This window comes from Pan troglodytes, chromosome 14 (genome assembly GCF_028858775.2).
Source record: "Pan troglodytes isolate AG18354 chromosome 14, NHGRI_mPanTro3-v2.0_pri, whole genome shotgun sequence".
Lineage (NCBI taxonomy): Eukaryota > Metazoa > Chordata > Mammalia > Primates > Hominidae > Pan > Pan troglodytes.
In genome coordinates, this window is record NC_072412.2 from 17,569,115 (window position 1) to 17,584,244 (window position 15,130).

General features: G+C 38.9%; 1 long non-coding RNA gene across 1 annotated transcript in view; it reads left to right on the forward strand.

Moving 5' to 3' along the window:
- Positions 1 to 11,338: 11,338 nt before the first annotated feature.
- LOC112205578 (uncharacterized) overlaps positions 11,339 to 15,130 on the forward strand; it is an 81,349-nt gene continuing 77,557 nt past the window's right edge. Inside the window, exon 1 of the long non-coding RNA XR_008538629.2 lies at positions 11,339 to 11,513. This is a non-coding gene — a long non-coding RNA (uncharacterized LOC112205578). The remainder of the gene's footprint in view (positions 11,514 to 15,130) is intronic.

A 15,130-nucleotide genomic window follows, 5' to 3' on the forward strand; every position in this document is an offset into this window, starting at 1 on the left:
CCCTACTACCACACTTCCTTTCAAGTCCCCAAAGTCCATTATATCATTCTTAGGATTTTGTGTCCTCAAAGCTTAGCTCCCATTTATAAGAAAGAATATGCAATGTTTGATTTTCCACTCCTGAGTTACTTCACTTAGAATAATAATCTCCAAGTCCATTCAGGTTGCTGCAAATGTCATTATTTCACGTTCTTTTCTTTTCTTCTCTTTCTCTCTTCTCTTCTCTTCTCTTCTTTTCTTTTCTTGAGCCAAAGTTTCACTCTTGTTGCCCAGGCTGGAGCACAATAGCACGATCTTGGCTCACTGCAACCTCTGCCTCCCAGGTTCAAGCAATTCTCCTGCCTCAGCCTCCCAAGTAGCTGGTCTTACACGTGTCTGCCACCACACCCAGCTAATTTTTGTATATTCAGTAGAGATGGGGTTTCACCATGTTGACCGGGCTGGTCTTTAACTCCTGACCTTAGATGATCTGCCTGCTTCGGTCTCCCAAAGTGCTGGGATTACAGGCATAAGCTACCGTGCCCGGCCTATTATTTTATTTCTTTTTATGGCTGGGTAGTATTCCATGCCACATTTTATCTATTCATTGGTTGATGGGTATTTAGACTGGTTCCATATTTTTACAATTGCAAACTGTGCTGCTATAAACATGCATGTGCATGTCTTCTTCATATAATGAAATATTTTCCTCTAGGTAGATACCCAGTAGTGGGATTGCTGAATCAAATGGAGGTTCTACTTTTAGTTCTCTAAGCAATCTCCATACTGTTTTCCACAGTGGTTATAGTAGTTTACATTCCCACCATTAATGCAAGTGTTCCCTTTTCACCACATCCATGTCAGTATCTATTATATTTTGAAAGTATGGCCATTCTTGCAAGAATAAGGTGATATCTCAGTGTGTTTTTACTTTGCATTTCCCTGATAATTAGTGATGCTGAGCATTTTTTTCATATATTTGTTGGCCATTTGTATATCTTCTTTTAAGAATTTTCTATTCATGTCCTTAGCCCACTTTTTGATGGACTTTTTTTTTTTGTCTTGCTGATTTGTTTGAGTTCCTTGTGGATTCTGGATATGAGTTTTTGTCGGATGTATAGATTGCAAAGGTTTTCTCCTACTCTATGTGTTGTCTGTTTGCTGATTATTTCCTTTTGCTGTGCAGAAGCTTTTTAGTCTAATTATGTTCAATCTATTTATCTTTGTTTTTGTTGTGTTTGATTTTGGTTTCTTGGTCATGAAGAACCAAGCCGATGTTTTTAATGTTTTTTCCAATCTTATCTTGTAGAATTTTTATGGTTTATGATATTAAAGTCTTTGATCCATCTTGAGTTGATTTTTGTATAAGATGAGAGATGAGAATTCAGTTTCATTCTTCTTCATGTGGCTTTCCAAATATTCCATTCCCATTTGTTGAATAGGGTGTCTTTTCCAAACTTTATGTTTTCATTTGCTTTGATGAAGATCAGTTGGCTCTAAGTGTTTGGTTTCATTTCTGGGTTCTCTATTCTGTTTCATTGGTCTATGTACCTATTTTTATACCAGTACCATGTTGTTTCAGTAAGGATAGCCTTGTAATATAGTTTGAAGTTGGGTAATGTGATACATCCAAATTTATTATTTTTGTTTGGTCTTGCTTTGGCTAGGCAGGCTCTTGTTTTGGTTCTATATGAATTTTAGGATTGTTTTTTCTAGTTTTGTGAAGAATGATGATGGTATTTTGATGAGAATTGCACTGAATCTGTATATTGCTTTGGAGAGTATGGTCATTTTCACAATACTGATTCTACCCATCCATTAGCATGAGATGTGTTATCTATTTGTTTCTGTGGTCAATGATATCTTTCAGCAGTGTTTTGCCGTTTTCCTTGAAGAGATCTTTCACCTCCTTGGCTTTGGATGCTCCTAAGAGATACATATGTATATAATATGTATATATGTATAATACATATACTTACGTACGTATGTATAATACATATACATGTGTATATAATATGTATATTATAATACATATACATGTATATATGTATATTATAATACATATACGTATGTATATTATAATACATATACGTATGTATATTATAATACATATACGTATGTATATTATAATACATATACGTATGTATATTATAATACATATACGTATGTATATTATAATACATATACGTATGTATATTATAATACATATACGTATGTATATTATAATACATATACGTATGTATATTATAATACATATACGTATGTATATAATATGTATAATACATATACATATATGTATATCATATACATATACACATGTATATAATATGTATATCATATACATATACACATGTATATAATATGTATATCATATGCATATACACATGTATATAATATGTATATCATATGCATATACACATGTATATAATATGTATATCATATGCATATACACATGTATATAATATGTATATCATATGCATAGACACATGTATATAATATGTATATCATATGCATATACATATGTATATAATATGTATATCATATGCATATACATATGTATATAATATGTATATCATATGCATATACATATGTATATAATATGTATATCATATGCATATACATATATTTATGTGTGTGTTTATATACATATATATGTATATTGCAGTTGTTGTAAAAGGGATTAAGTTCTTGATTTGATTCTCAGCTTGATTGTTGTTGGTGTATAGCAGTGCTAATGATTTGTATATATTGATGTTTTGTGTCCTGAAACTTAAGTGAATTTATCAGATCTAGGAGCTCTTTAGATGAGTCTTTAGAGTTATCTAGATACACAATTATATCATTGGAAATCAGTGACAGTTTGACCTCCTCTTTACTGACTTGCATGCCCTTTCTTTCTTTCATCTGACTGCTCTGGCTAGGACTTCCAGAACTATGGTTAATAGATGTGGTGAGTGGGCATCATATTCTCAGGGGGAATGCTTTTCAACTTTTCCCTGTTCAGTCTGATGTTGTCTGTGGGTTTGTTATAGATGGCTTGTATCATATGCCCCTTCTATGCCAATTTTGCTGAAGATTTTAACCATAAAGGGATTCTGAATTTTGCCAAATGCTTTTTCTGTGTCTATTGAGATGATCATATAATTTTTGTTTTTAATTATGTTTACATGATGTATCACATTTATGACTTGTATATGTTAACCCTTCCCTGCATACCTGGTATAAACCCCACTTGAAATCTTTAGATTATGAATTTGGCTGTTCATTTTTAGCTATGTAAAATTTTACTTTATATAATTTGAAGTTATATTATTAAGAGCATATGCATTTCAAATTGTTTTGTCTTTTAAATGAATCAATTATTTTATCATTATAAAATGTTTCTCTTTCACTTTTGTACTGTTTTTCCTGTGAAGTCTACTTTGGCTGGTATTCACATTAGAATTCATATGTTTTTATAACACTGGAACTTATTCCGGACACATGGCATAATAAGAACTAGGTTTGTACTCTTGCCTTAAATAAACTAAGAAAATTTTGATAAAATATACATATCAATGGTCTTCAGACAGTGAACATCAGATACTATAGGACAGTGACCTTCAGACAGGGAAAATGAAGGTATGAACTAAATCATCCATCCATCTTATTGCCTTTATTGAAAACAGAATAATTTTTCTGAGATTGGATCAATAGAACTATAATCGCAAATACAAGCAAATGGATATAGCACATTAAAGAGGTATTAAATTTTTTATGCACAAGAAACAGTATCAAAATGAGTTAAATTTACATTCAAGTCTTTAATTCATCCTGAGTCAATTTTTTGTATATGATGTAAAGAAGGGGTCAGTTTCAATTTTCTATATGGCTAGCCTCTTATCCCAGCATCAATTACTTAATAGGGAGTCCTTTCCCCATTGCTTGATTTTGTCTGGTTTGTCAAAGATCAGACGTTTGTAGATGTATGGTCTTATTTCCGAGTTCTCTGTTCTGTTCCACTGGTTTATGTGTCTGTTCTTGTACAAATACCATGCTGTTTGGCTTACTGTAGTCCTGTAGTATAGTTTGAAGTTGGGCAGTGTGATACCTCCAGCTTTGCTCTTTTTGCTTAGGATTGCCTTGGCTATTTGGGCTCTTTTATGGTTCCATATGAATTTTAAAACAGATTTTTCTAGTTCTGCAAAGAATGTCAGTAGTAGTATAATGGGAATAGCATTTAGTCTATAAATTGTTTTGGGCAGTACAGCCATTTTAACAATATTGATTCTTCTTATCCATGAACAGGGAATGTTTTTCATACTTGTTTGTGTCATCTCTGATTTCCTTGGGCAGTGGTTTGTTGACTGTAAAAACATCGGAAGACCACCTAGGCTATACCATTCAGAACATAGGCACAGGCAAACATTTCATGGTGAAGACACCAAAAGCAATTGCGACAAAAGCAAAAATTGACAAATGGGATCTAATCAAATTAAAGAGCTTCTGCACAGCAAAAAGAAAAAAATAAACTAACATGAGAACTAACAGACACCTACAGAATGGGATAAAATTTTGGCAAAATATGCATCTGACAAAAGTCTAACATCCAGCATCTACAAGGAACTTAACCAAATTTACAAGAAAAAAACAAGGCCATTAAAAAACAGGCAAAGGACGTGAACAGACACTTCTCAAAAGATGACATACATGTGGTCAACAAGCATATTAAAAAAGTTCAACATCGCTGATCATTAGAGAAATGCAAATCAAAACCACAATAAGATACCAACTCATGCCAGTAAGAAGGACCATTACTAAAAAGTTAAAAAGCAGATGCTGGTGAGATTGTGGGGAAAAGGGAACATTTTACACGGTTGGTGGGAGTGTAAATTAGTTCAACCATTGTGGAAGACAATGTGGTAATTCCTCAGAGACCTAAGGACAGAATTACCATTCGACACAGCAATCCCATTAATGTGTATATGCCTAAAGGATTATAAATTGTTCCATTGCAAAAAGACATGCATGCATATGTTCCTTGCAGCACTATTCACAATAGCAAATACGTGGAATTAATCCAAATGCCCATCAATGATAGACTGGATAAAGAAAATGTGGCACATATACACCATGGAATACCATGCAGCCACAAAAAAAAAATGAGATAATGTCCTTTGCAGGGACATGGATGCAGTTGGAGGTCATTATTCTAAGCAAACTAAAGCAGGAACAGAAAACCAAATACTGCATGTTCTCACTTTTAAGTGGAAGCTAAATGATGAGAACACGGACACATAGAGAGGAACAACACGCACTGGGGCCTATCAGAGAGTGGAGGGTTGGGGGAGGGAGAGAAGCTGGAAACATAACTAACAGATACTAGGCTTAATACCTGCGTGATGCAATAATCTGTACAATCAGCCCCCATAATGCACGTTTACTTATGTAACAAACCTGCGTATCTTACACATGTACCCCAGTCAAAAAATAGAAGTTTAAAAAAGAACAAAATGAGTTAAATTATTGGAAAATTATTTCAAATCAAATTACATATAGCAACGTGTTAAGATCTGCTCACTGTAAAGAGCTCTTTTACTCATCTGACAAGCATTTAGTGTAAGTATTCTATTCGCTAGGCAATAGGAACTAGAGGCTGGAAAAACAATGGTGAAGAAAATGCCCATGCCATTAAGAAATCTGTGTGTGTGTATATATATATATATGTATGTATTTATTAGAACAAATTAAGACATCATTGAACAATGGTGCAAACAGCAATTAACAATAACAAAAGGCTAAAATACAAAATTATTAAAATAATAATAACCCAACAATTTTTAAATTGGGAGTCAATATAAAAAGATATTGAAGAGATCCAAATGTCAAAATGTGTGTGTGTGTTAGGGGGGATAGAGTTACAGGGTAATAAATGTTTATAGCTTTTTGTTTCTCTCCTTTTTGTTCTTTGCAATCAAACTTAAGTTTTCCTCAGTTTAAAACCACTGGTTACAATGATATTCTTTAGCCTCATGGTAACTAGAAAACAAAATTCAGTAACAGACACCGTAAAAATAATAGACACCTAAAAAGCAAAGAATTAAATCACACTCCCAGAGAAAATTACCTCACTATAAATACAGACAGGAAGAAAGGGAAGGAGGGAGGAAAGGAAAGGAATAAAGAAGGAAGGAGAGAGAGAAGAGAAAGAGGAAGAAATGAGGAGAGAAATAACAAAAGAAAAAAGAGAGTAGCAAAACGACCAGAAAACAAGTAAAAGTGGCAGTAGTATGTTTTTACTTGTTAGTAATAACCTTGAATATAAATGAATTAAATTCTCCAATTAAGACAGAGTGGCTGAATGGATTTAAAGACAAGATCCAACTATATACTGCCTACAAGAAACTCAGTTCATCTATAAAGACATACATAGACTGAAAATGAAGGGATGGTAAAAGATATCCCATACAAATGGAAACAAAAAAGCAAGAGTAGCTATACTTATATTAGATAAAATACAAAGATAATTATATAATGAGAAAGAAATCAATACAGCAGTATCACAATTATAAGTGCAAATGCAACCAACACTGAAGCACCTAAACACAGAAGCAAATATTAACAGACCTTAAAGGACAGATGGACTGCAATACAATAATAGAGTACCTCAACACTCAACTATAAGCAACACCCCACTATCATCAATGAACAGATCACCCAAACGACAAAAAATCATCAGTTAAACTGTAATCTCTACTGAATGGACCTAACATTTACACAGCTTTCCACTCTGCAACTGCACAATGCACATTCTACTGAGTAGCACATGGATTATTCTCCAGGACAGACTATGTGTTAGGCCAAATAACAAGTCACAGCCCATTTTTAAACACTGAATTCATATCAAGCATCTTTTCTGATCACAGTGGAATAGTATGAGAAATCAGTAACAGGAGGACCTTTAAAAACTGTACAAACATATGGAAATTAAAATACATGTTCATGAACAATGAATAAAGAAATAAAAAAATTAAAAATTTATTGAAATAAATAAAAATAGAAACACAACATAACAAAACCTGTGGGATGCAGCAAAAGCAGTTGTAAGAGGAAAAGTGCATAGCTATAAATGCCTACATCAGAAAAGTAAAAAGATCTCAAATAGCCAACCTAACAGTACACCTCAAGTAATGAGAAAAACAAAAATATCAAATGTTAAAATTAGTAGAAAGAATATCAGAAAGATTAGAACAGAAATTTTACAAATAGAAACAAAAAATATAAAATACAAAAAAATACAAAGAGCCAATGGAACAAAGAGCTGGGGGGGGGGTTGAAAAAAAAATCAAAATTGACAAGCTTTAACTAGACTAAGGGAAAGAGAAAGAAAGCCAAAATAAAATCATAGATAAGGCTAGGCATGGTGGCTCACACCTGGCATCCTAGCACTTTGGGAGGCCGAGGCTGTTTGGATCACTCGAGGTCAGGAGTTTGAAACGAGCCTGGCCAACATGGTGAACTCTCTCTACTAAAAACACAAAAAATTACCTGGCTGTAGTGGGAGGTACCTGTAATCCAGCTACTGAGGAGGCTGAGGGGAGAGAATAGCTTGAACCCGGGAGGTGGAGGTTGCAGTGAGTCAAGATCATGCCACTGCACTCCAACCCGGATGACAGAGGGAGACTCTCTATGACATGCTTGAACTTTATGACTTGTCCTATCTTTCCCTATTTCCTAAATAATTAGTCATTCTACTTTAGGACAAGAATTTGCCATACCAGCTCCTCTCTCATGTAACATTTCTTCATAACATTTCTAACCATAAACACATCTTCATATCCACAATTTTCTTTGTATCTCTCCTCCCTACTAATTTCTTATGCTCACCCAAATCAAACAAGATCAGGTAATGCAAGGCAAAACAATAGAGCCTTAGATTTTGAGAGGGACCTGTCTGCCTACAGTTCTTAGGATTCCATGAGGAAAAGAGAGGTTTCTCCTAAAAGGGGGTCTGTGGCACCTTCTGTTTTTCCCATGGATTCTCAGGCTGTCAGAAATTATCTCAGGTCCTCTCATGTGGGCGTCGAGAGTGGCAACAAGACAGACTAGGAAAGTAATTCAGACAACTAAGAAGAAAAAGAAAAACTTAGTACTACTTTCATTGTAAAGACAGATAAACTGAGGCACCATGAAGTTTAAAATTTTATGTTCACATAGTGTTAGACTCCACAGCTCTCTCTTTTAACCATCCTGTAATTCTGCTAACTCTATGTCCGTCACTAATTCACTTGTATGGTAGCTCGTGGGCCCCTTAGAGCTTGGAACCTGGGTTTCATTTCCTGCTCTACAGCTATATAATTTAACAATTTTCCTCTGGATTTGTTGGATTCTAATGCTATATATCCCAAATTTTATTAATATTACTGAATATTAACGGAGGCTGTGATATCTTTAGTCTGTAGAAATATTAAACAACCTACGAAGGACTATATGAGGTTAAATAGTATTAATATTTCTATATGCCTTAAAACATTGAGGCAATATATTGAGAAACACACCTAAGAAACAGCAACCAATCCATTCTGGACCAAAATTTAGACACTATCTCTTCAATATAAGCTATCTAGTGGCATTTTTACATATCCTTACACATATCAACAGTATTTTACATGCTCATAACCTTAAAAATAAAAAGTGTCAAAATTATAGACCTTACGCATTTCTGTGGGCTTGAAAAATGATGCAATATAGATTGTTTCTTTAAAGTAGTCAATAAAATGCATAAACTTCTAGAGTACTCACTAAAAAAAGATTTCATACCAAAGGTAATAATACCAGAAATAAAAAAGGGCTCAACACTGCAGGTTCTTGAAGGCAAAAGTTAATAAAGACTTTGTTTTGGTTGTGAATCTTGGCCTTAAAACATTATACACATGATCCTCCCTTCCTTTTCCTGTTGCAAAGATGTGATGAACCAGATTTGCTCATGCAGATGACAATACTCTTGAAAATGGTGGCAGAGAAATAAAATGAAAGGAATACAGTTCACTTAATGATCTCATAAATTGGAACTAATTACCCCCCTGACTCTTGCATAGCTCCAACTATGTGAGAGAGATGAAATGGCTGTTTGCTAGCAATATTTTATTTGATGCTTCATTTTTGATTCCTTGAATAACTACTTACAACACATTAACAGGATCATGAAAAGCATAGCTATTCAAGTAACCAAATAATTATGCAATCAATGTTTTTCCTCATCTCTAAAGCATAGTAATGGACTGATTATTTTAAGAATACAACTCGGTGACAAGTAGTTTATGTTTAACTCAGTTTTGGTTTGTTGTTTGTTAAGGCCATTGCTTAGGATAATGAAAACAAGAGGAGGAGAAACAAGAATATAAACAAGAAACAGAAGCAGCAGCATAAGAAAATGAAGAGGAACAAGAAGATGATGATTAGAAGAAGAAAAAACAGACTGAAAGAAAGGAAGAAGAACAGGTGTGGGAATTAGAAAGCCTATTATGATACCTTATTTCCCCTCCTGATTTATGAAATTTGAAAAAATTTCAAGACTTTTCACAACAAAACCAAGCTAAAAGATACACCAATAGTCACCCCCTAAATTTTGTTAAGAATAAGACAATGTTGCCACTCACACCTGGCCCAGGCACCAGCAGGAAGAGGGCACCTCCAGATTCTGCAAGAGAAGGAGGAGGACTCCTCCTTGCCCTGGGTGGGCCTCCACTACTGCCACCTCGGCCCATGGTACAGCACCCGCAGCTGCCTCCCCACTTCAGGCCAGGCTGGGCCCGGTGGGCTCCACAGCATTCCCACTCCCACTTCTCGGATCCCAGACTTGCTGCTGCTGCCACCACTAACACCAACACCAACATGACCACTGCTGCTGTTGCCCTCAATGCATGGGCCCACCCTACAAGCCTCCTACCACCTGGCCCCCGCAGACACTCTCCTACCACTCCACCACTCCGGTCAAGCTGCAGTCTCTGTCTCTGCCACCAACTGCAGCGAGGGGAGCCACAGAACCATGCCATCTGCAGGCTCCAGCCTCCAGCATGCAACAGATGACTCCTCCAGCTCCTGGCTCGAAGCATCTGGGTGGTAAAAGCCAGATGTGCCTAGAACAGGATGGAAGGAGAGGTAGTGTTAGAGGCTCACCTTGTCATGCTGGTCACTGGGTGGCAGGGGCTGGTTTTGGCAAAGGCACAACTGGGACCTGGGGTGGGTGTGACTGCCTTTGCTGAAACTGGCCTCTGGCTAGGTCCAGCTGGCCAGGAACTGCTGGGCCCACCCTGGCTGCACTCCTTGGTGAGCAGGAGAAGCAGAAACTCAGACCCAGCCAGCTCTCTCCAACCAAGTGCCAGTTCCTGTTTCTGATGCCTCCACCCACAGGGCCCTGTTCCCCCGTGATGCCCGCTACTCCGTGCCCAGGAGTCTCAGATTGTCTCTGCAACACAGTGAGAGGGTGCAGGCCCAGGAACCATGGCGGGTGTGGGGGCCTTACCGTGCTCGGGATTCCCAAGGAAACATTGTGCACCTGCCACGCTCCAGCACGAGCAAACAGAGGTTGCCCTCTAGAATCTAGAGTCTGGGAAGAGGAGGACGGCCCCTTCCTTGGAGGCCACAGCTATCGCTGCCACCTCCATAGCCCATTGCCAGAAGCAGCAGTGCAGTGCAAACCCCAATAGTGCCCCCCCACTGGCATGCCACAGGGCATGTAAACCTGATAGCGCCCCCAAACTGCCCCACTGCCTCCAGCAGTGCAGCCAGGGATAGTGCCCCCAACCAGCCCTTGCTGGGGGTAGTGACAGCCCAGATAGTGCCCCCAACCTGCCCCCCTGTCATGACAGTGCAGGAGCTGATAGCACCCCTAACCCTCCCCCCAGCTGGCGGTCAGCCCCCTGTAGCACACACAACCACCCTCACCACCAGGCAGTATAGCCCCCACCAACTCTGCCAACCCACGCCCCTGATACCCTTACCGGCAATGTGACCTTGATAGTGCTCCTATCCAGGGTAGTGCATCCCTGGATAGCTCACCTACCCTGCCACCTTTCTACCATGCTGGCCAAGCTGCAACCTCCATCACCTCCACCAACCACAGTGAGGCGAGCCTAGATGCCACAGGCTCAAGCCTCCAGCTCGGGGTATGTGGCTCCCACTTCCTGTTCTCTAAGCTGAGCTCCAAGCTTCGATTCTGATTGGATGAGAGCAAGTCTTAGACCAACCAATCACAGCATGAAAATAAAGTCCAATCAGAATAGGCCTAGAAGTTTTCTCTCATCCAATCAGAATATGTAGTCCAGGAACCTCATTTGCATAACCTCACATATAAAGGATGCAGAAGGGGAGTCAGGCCATTCCAGACTCGTGTGTGGCTGCTTGCGCAGCTGCTCCGTGCCAGGCTTGGAGGACCAGGAGAAGGGGTAGTCACTTGCCACAGCTGGAGGCTGGAGCATGTGGCACCACAGCTCTCCTCGCTGTGGCGGGTGCTGGCAACAGAGACGGCAGCTCGGCTGGACTGCTAGGAGGGGGTAAATAGTTTTTGGGTAGATGGAGGGATAAAGAGGGTGGTTAGCGGCAAAGGGAAAAGAGGATGGCAAACAGGAGAAGGCATTGCAAAAAGACGGTGGGGAAAAGATGGTTGAAAAAAAGTTTTTGGGTAGCTGGGGGGTAAAAAAGGGTGGCATGTAGAAGGAGGAAAGAGAGGGTGGTGGGGGGGGGAAACGGACAAATAGGAAGGAGAGAAGGTTTACAAAAAGACGGTGGGGAGAAACACGGTGAAGAGAACAGAAAGACATTGGGGAAAGAAAAGATGTGTAAAAAGAGGTGGTGAGTAGGAGGAAGGAGAAGGTTTTGCAAAAAGACGGTGGGAAGAAAAGACAGTGGGGAGAGAAAACTGTGGGAGAAGTTTTTGGGTAGATGGAGGAGAGAAAGGGTGGCAAGCGGGAGAGTGGAAGGACGATTGGGAAAATGACGATGGAAAAATAGTTTTGGGGTAAATGGAGGGCGACAGGAAGGTGGCATGTAAGAGGAGGGGCAGGAATGGGGAAAAGAGGGTGGTGAGCAGAAGGCTTTGCGAAGAGATGGTGAGGGGGGAAGACAGTGAGGAAGAAAGTTTTTGGGTAGATGGAGGGGGTAAAGAGGGTGGTGAGCAGGAGGGACAAAAGAGGGTGGCAAGTAGAGGGAGACAAGGTTTTGCCAAAAGACCGTAAGGAAAAGACAGTGGGGAGAGAAAAGTTTTTCGGTACGGGGAGGGGGAAAAGAGGGTGGCAAGCAGGAGAGGGGAAGAGAGGGTGGCAAGCGGGAGAACAAAAAAGAGGATGGCGAGTGGGAGGGAGACAAGGTTTTGTGAAAAAGATGGGTAGAAAAGACAGATGATGGGGAAAGAAAAGATAGACGGTGGGTAAAATGTGGGTAGATGCAGCGGGAAAAGAGGGTGGCAATTGGGAGGATAAAAGAGGGTGGCGAGAGGGAGGAGGGAAAGAGTTGGGAAAAAGACGGTGGGGAAAATAGTTTTGGGGTAGATGGAGGGCAAAAGGAGGATGGTAAGGATAGAGGAAAGAAGAGGGCGTTTTTGGGTAGATGGAGGTTGGAAAAGCGGGTGGCGAGCAGCAGGAATGGGGAGAAGGCTTTGGGAAAATATGAGGGAAAAGTTTTTGGGTAGATGGAGGAACAAAAGGGGAATGAGAGCAGAAGGGAGAAAAAGAGGGTATCCAGTGAGGGGGGAAAAGTTTTTGGGTAGATGGTTGGCGAAAAGGGTGGTGAGCAGGAGAGTAGAGAAGGCTTTGCGAAATGACAGTGGGGAAAAATAGTGGGAAAAATGTTTTGGGGTAGATGAAGAAAAAGGGTGTCGAGAGGGAGGGGGCCAAAGGTGGTTGAGAAAAGAAGGTTAGGGACAAAGTTTTTGGGTAGAACTTTTTCTGAGTTTTAAATCAAATTATTTGTATTTTTGCTTTGAGTAGTTTTAGTTTTTTATATATTTTTTGTTGTATTAACCCCTTGCCTGATGCATAGTTTGCAAATACTTTCTTCGGTTCTCTGGATTGTTTTTTCATTCTATTGATTGCTTTCGCTACTTTGCAGAAGCGTTTAAGTTTAATGCAACTGCATTTTGTCTATTTTTGCTTTTTATTGCTTGTGTTTTTGATGTGTATTTGAAAATCCCTTGTAACCAATTTCACGAGGCATTTTCCTATGTTTTCTTCTCTAGTAGTTTAATAGTTTCATGTCCTACATTTAAATCTTTATTTTCAGTAGATGATAAGATAACAGCCTACATGTATTGTGGGTGTTGGGTTTTCCTAGCACAGTTTATTGAAGAGATTGTCCTTCCCGAATGTGTGTTTTTGGTGCCTTTGTTAAAAGAGTTGACTGTAAAAGCTTGAATTTATTTTTGAGTTCTCTATTCTGTTTGATTTGTCTATGTCTGTCAGTCATTGGTCTGTGTATCTCTGTCTCTCTCTCGCTCTGTCTGTCCCCTACCTATTTTTTTTCTTTTGCCACTACCATGCTGTTTTGGTTACTAGGTTTGTGGTATATTTTGAAATCAGGTAGTGTGATGCCGCCAGCTTTTTTCTTTTTATTCAAGATTCTTTTGTCTCTCTGACGTATTTTGCATTTCCATGTGAATTTTAGGATTTTTTTTTTTTTTTTTTTGAGACAGAGTCTCGTTCTGTCGCCCAGGCTGGAGTGCATTGGCGTGATCTAGGCTCACTGAAGGCACTGCTTCCTGAGTTCAGGCAATTCTCCTGCCTCAGCCTCCTGAGTAGCTGGGATTACAGGCGTGCGCCACCACGCCCGGCTAATTTTTGTGTGTGTAGTAGAAACGGGGTTACACCATGTTGTTCAGGCTGGTCTCAAATTCCTGACCACGTGATCCAGGCACTTTGGCCTCCCAAAGTGCTGGGATTACAAGCGTGAGCCACCATGCCTGGCCGTTTTTTTTTTTTTTCCTATATCTATGAAGAATCTTTTTCCTAATTTAACATGGATTCCATTTATTCTGTAGATCACATAGGGTGATACAGATATTTTAACGATATTCTTCTAGTGCTTGGACATGGGATATCTTTACATTTACTTGTGTCTGCTTTAATATCTTTCGTCTATGTTTTATAATTTTAATTGTGGGATCTTTTGCCTTTTTGTTAAGCTTATCTCTAGGTATCTTTTTTGGGGGGCATTGGGTAACTACTGCAATAAAATAGCTTTCTTGATTTCTTTCTTAGGTGTTTCACTATTGGTACATGGGTGTGCTACTCATTTTTATATATTGATATTGTATCTTGCAACTTTATGAAATGTGTTTATTATTTCTAGTAGGTTTTTTTGTGGAATCTTTAGGGTTCTGCATATGTGTATGATTATGTCACCTGCAAACAGAGACAATTTGACTCCCTTTATTTCCATTTTGGATGCCTTTTATTGCATTCTCCTATCTAATTCCTCTAGCTAGGACTTCTAGTACTGTGATGAATGAAAGTGGTAAAAGCAGCCACACTTGTTCCAGATCTTAGAAGAAGAACTTTTAACTTTTCCCCATTGATTATGATGTTAGCTGTGGATTTCTCATATATGAACTTTATTGTGCTGAGATTAGTTCTACTGTTGAGGCCCTCTCATGCATTTTTCTGTTCATCAGTTGCATTTTTCAGCTTTGAGGTTTCTGTCATCTTCTTAAATTACTTCTATCTCTTTGTTAAATTTCTTTGATAAGTTTCTGAATTACTTCTCTATATTTGAATTTCATTGAGTATCCTCAAAACAGCCATTTTTACTCCCCTGTCTGGAGAGTCTCACATCTTTTTTTTTTTTTTTTTTAATTTTTTTATTTTATTATACTTTAAGTTTTAGGGTACATGTGCACATTGTGCAGGTTAGTTACATATGTATACATGTGCCATGCTGGTGCGCTGCACCCACTAACTCGTGAGATGGAGTCTTATTCCATCACCCAGCCTGGAGTACAGAGGCACAATCTTGGCTCACTGCAACCTCTGCCTCCCACGTTCAAGAAATTATCCTGTCTCAGCCTCCCAAATAACTGGGACTACAGGCACCTGCCACCACACCCAGCTAATTTTTGTATTTTTAGTAAAGACAGTGTTTCACCTTGTTGGTCAGGCTGGTTTCGAACTCCTGACCTCAG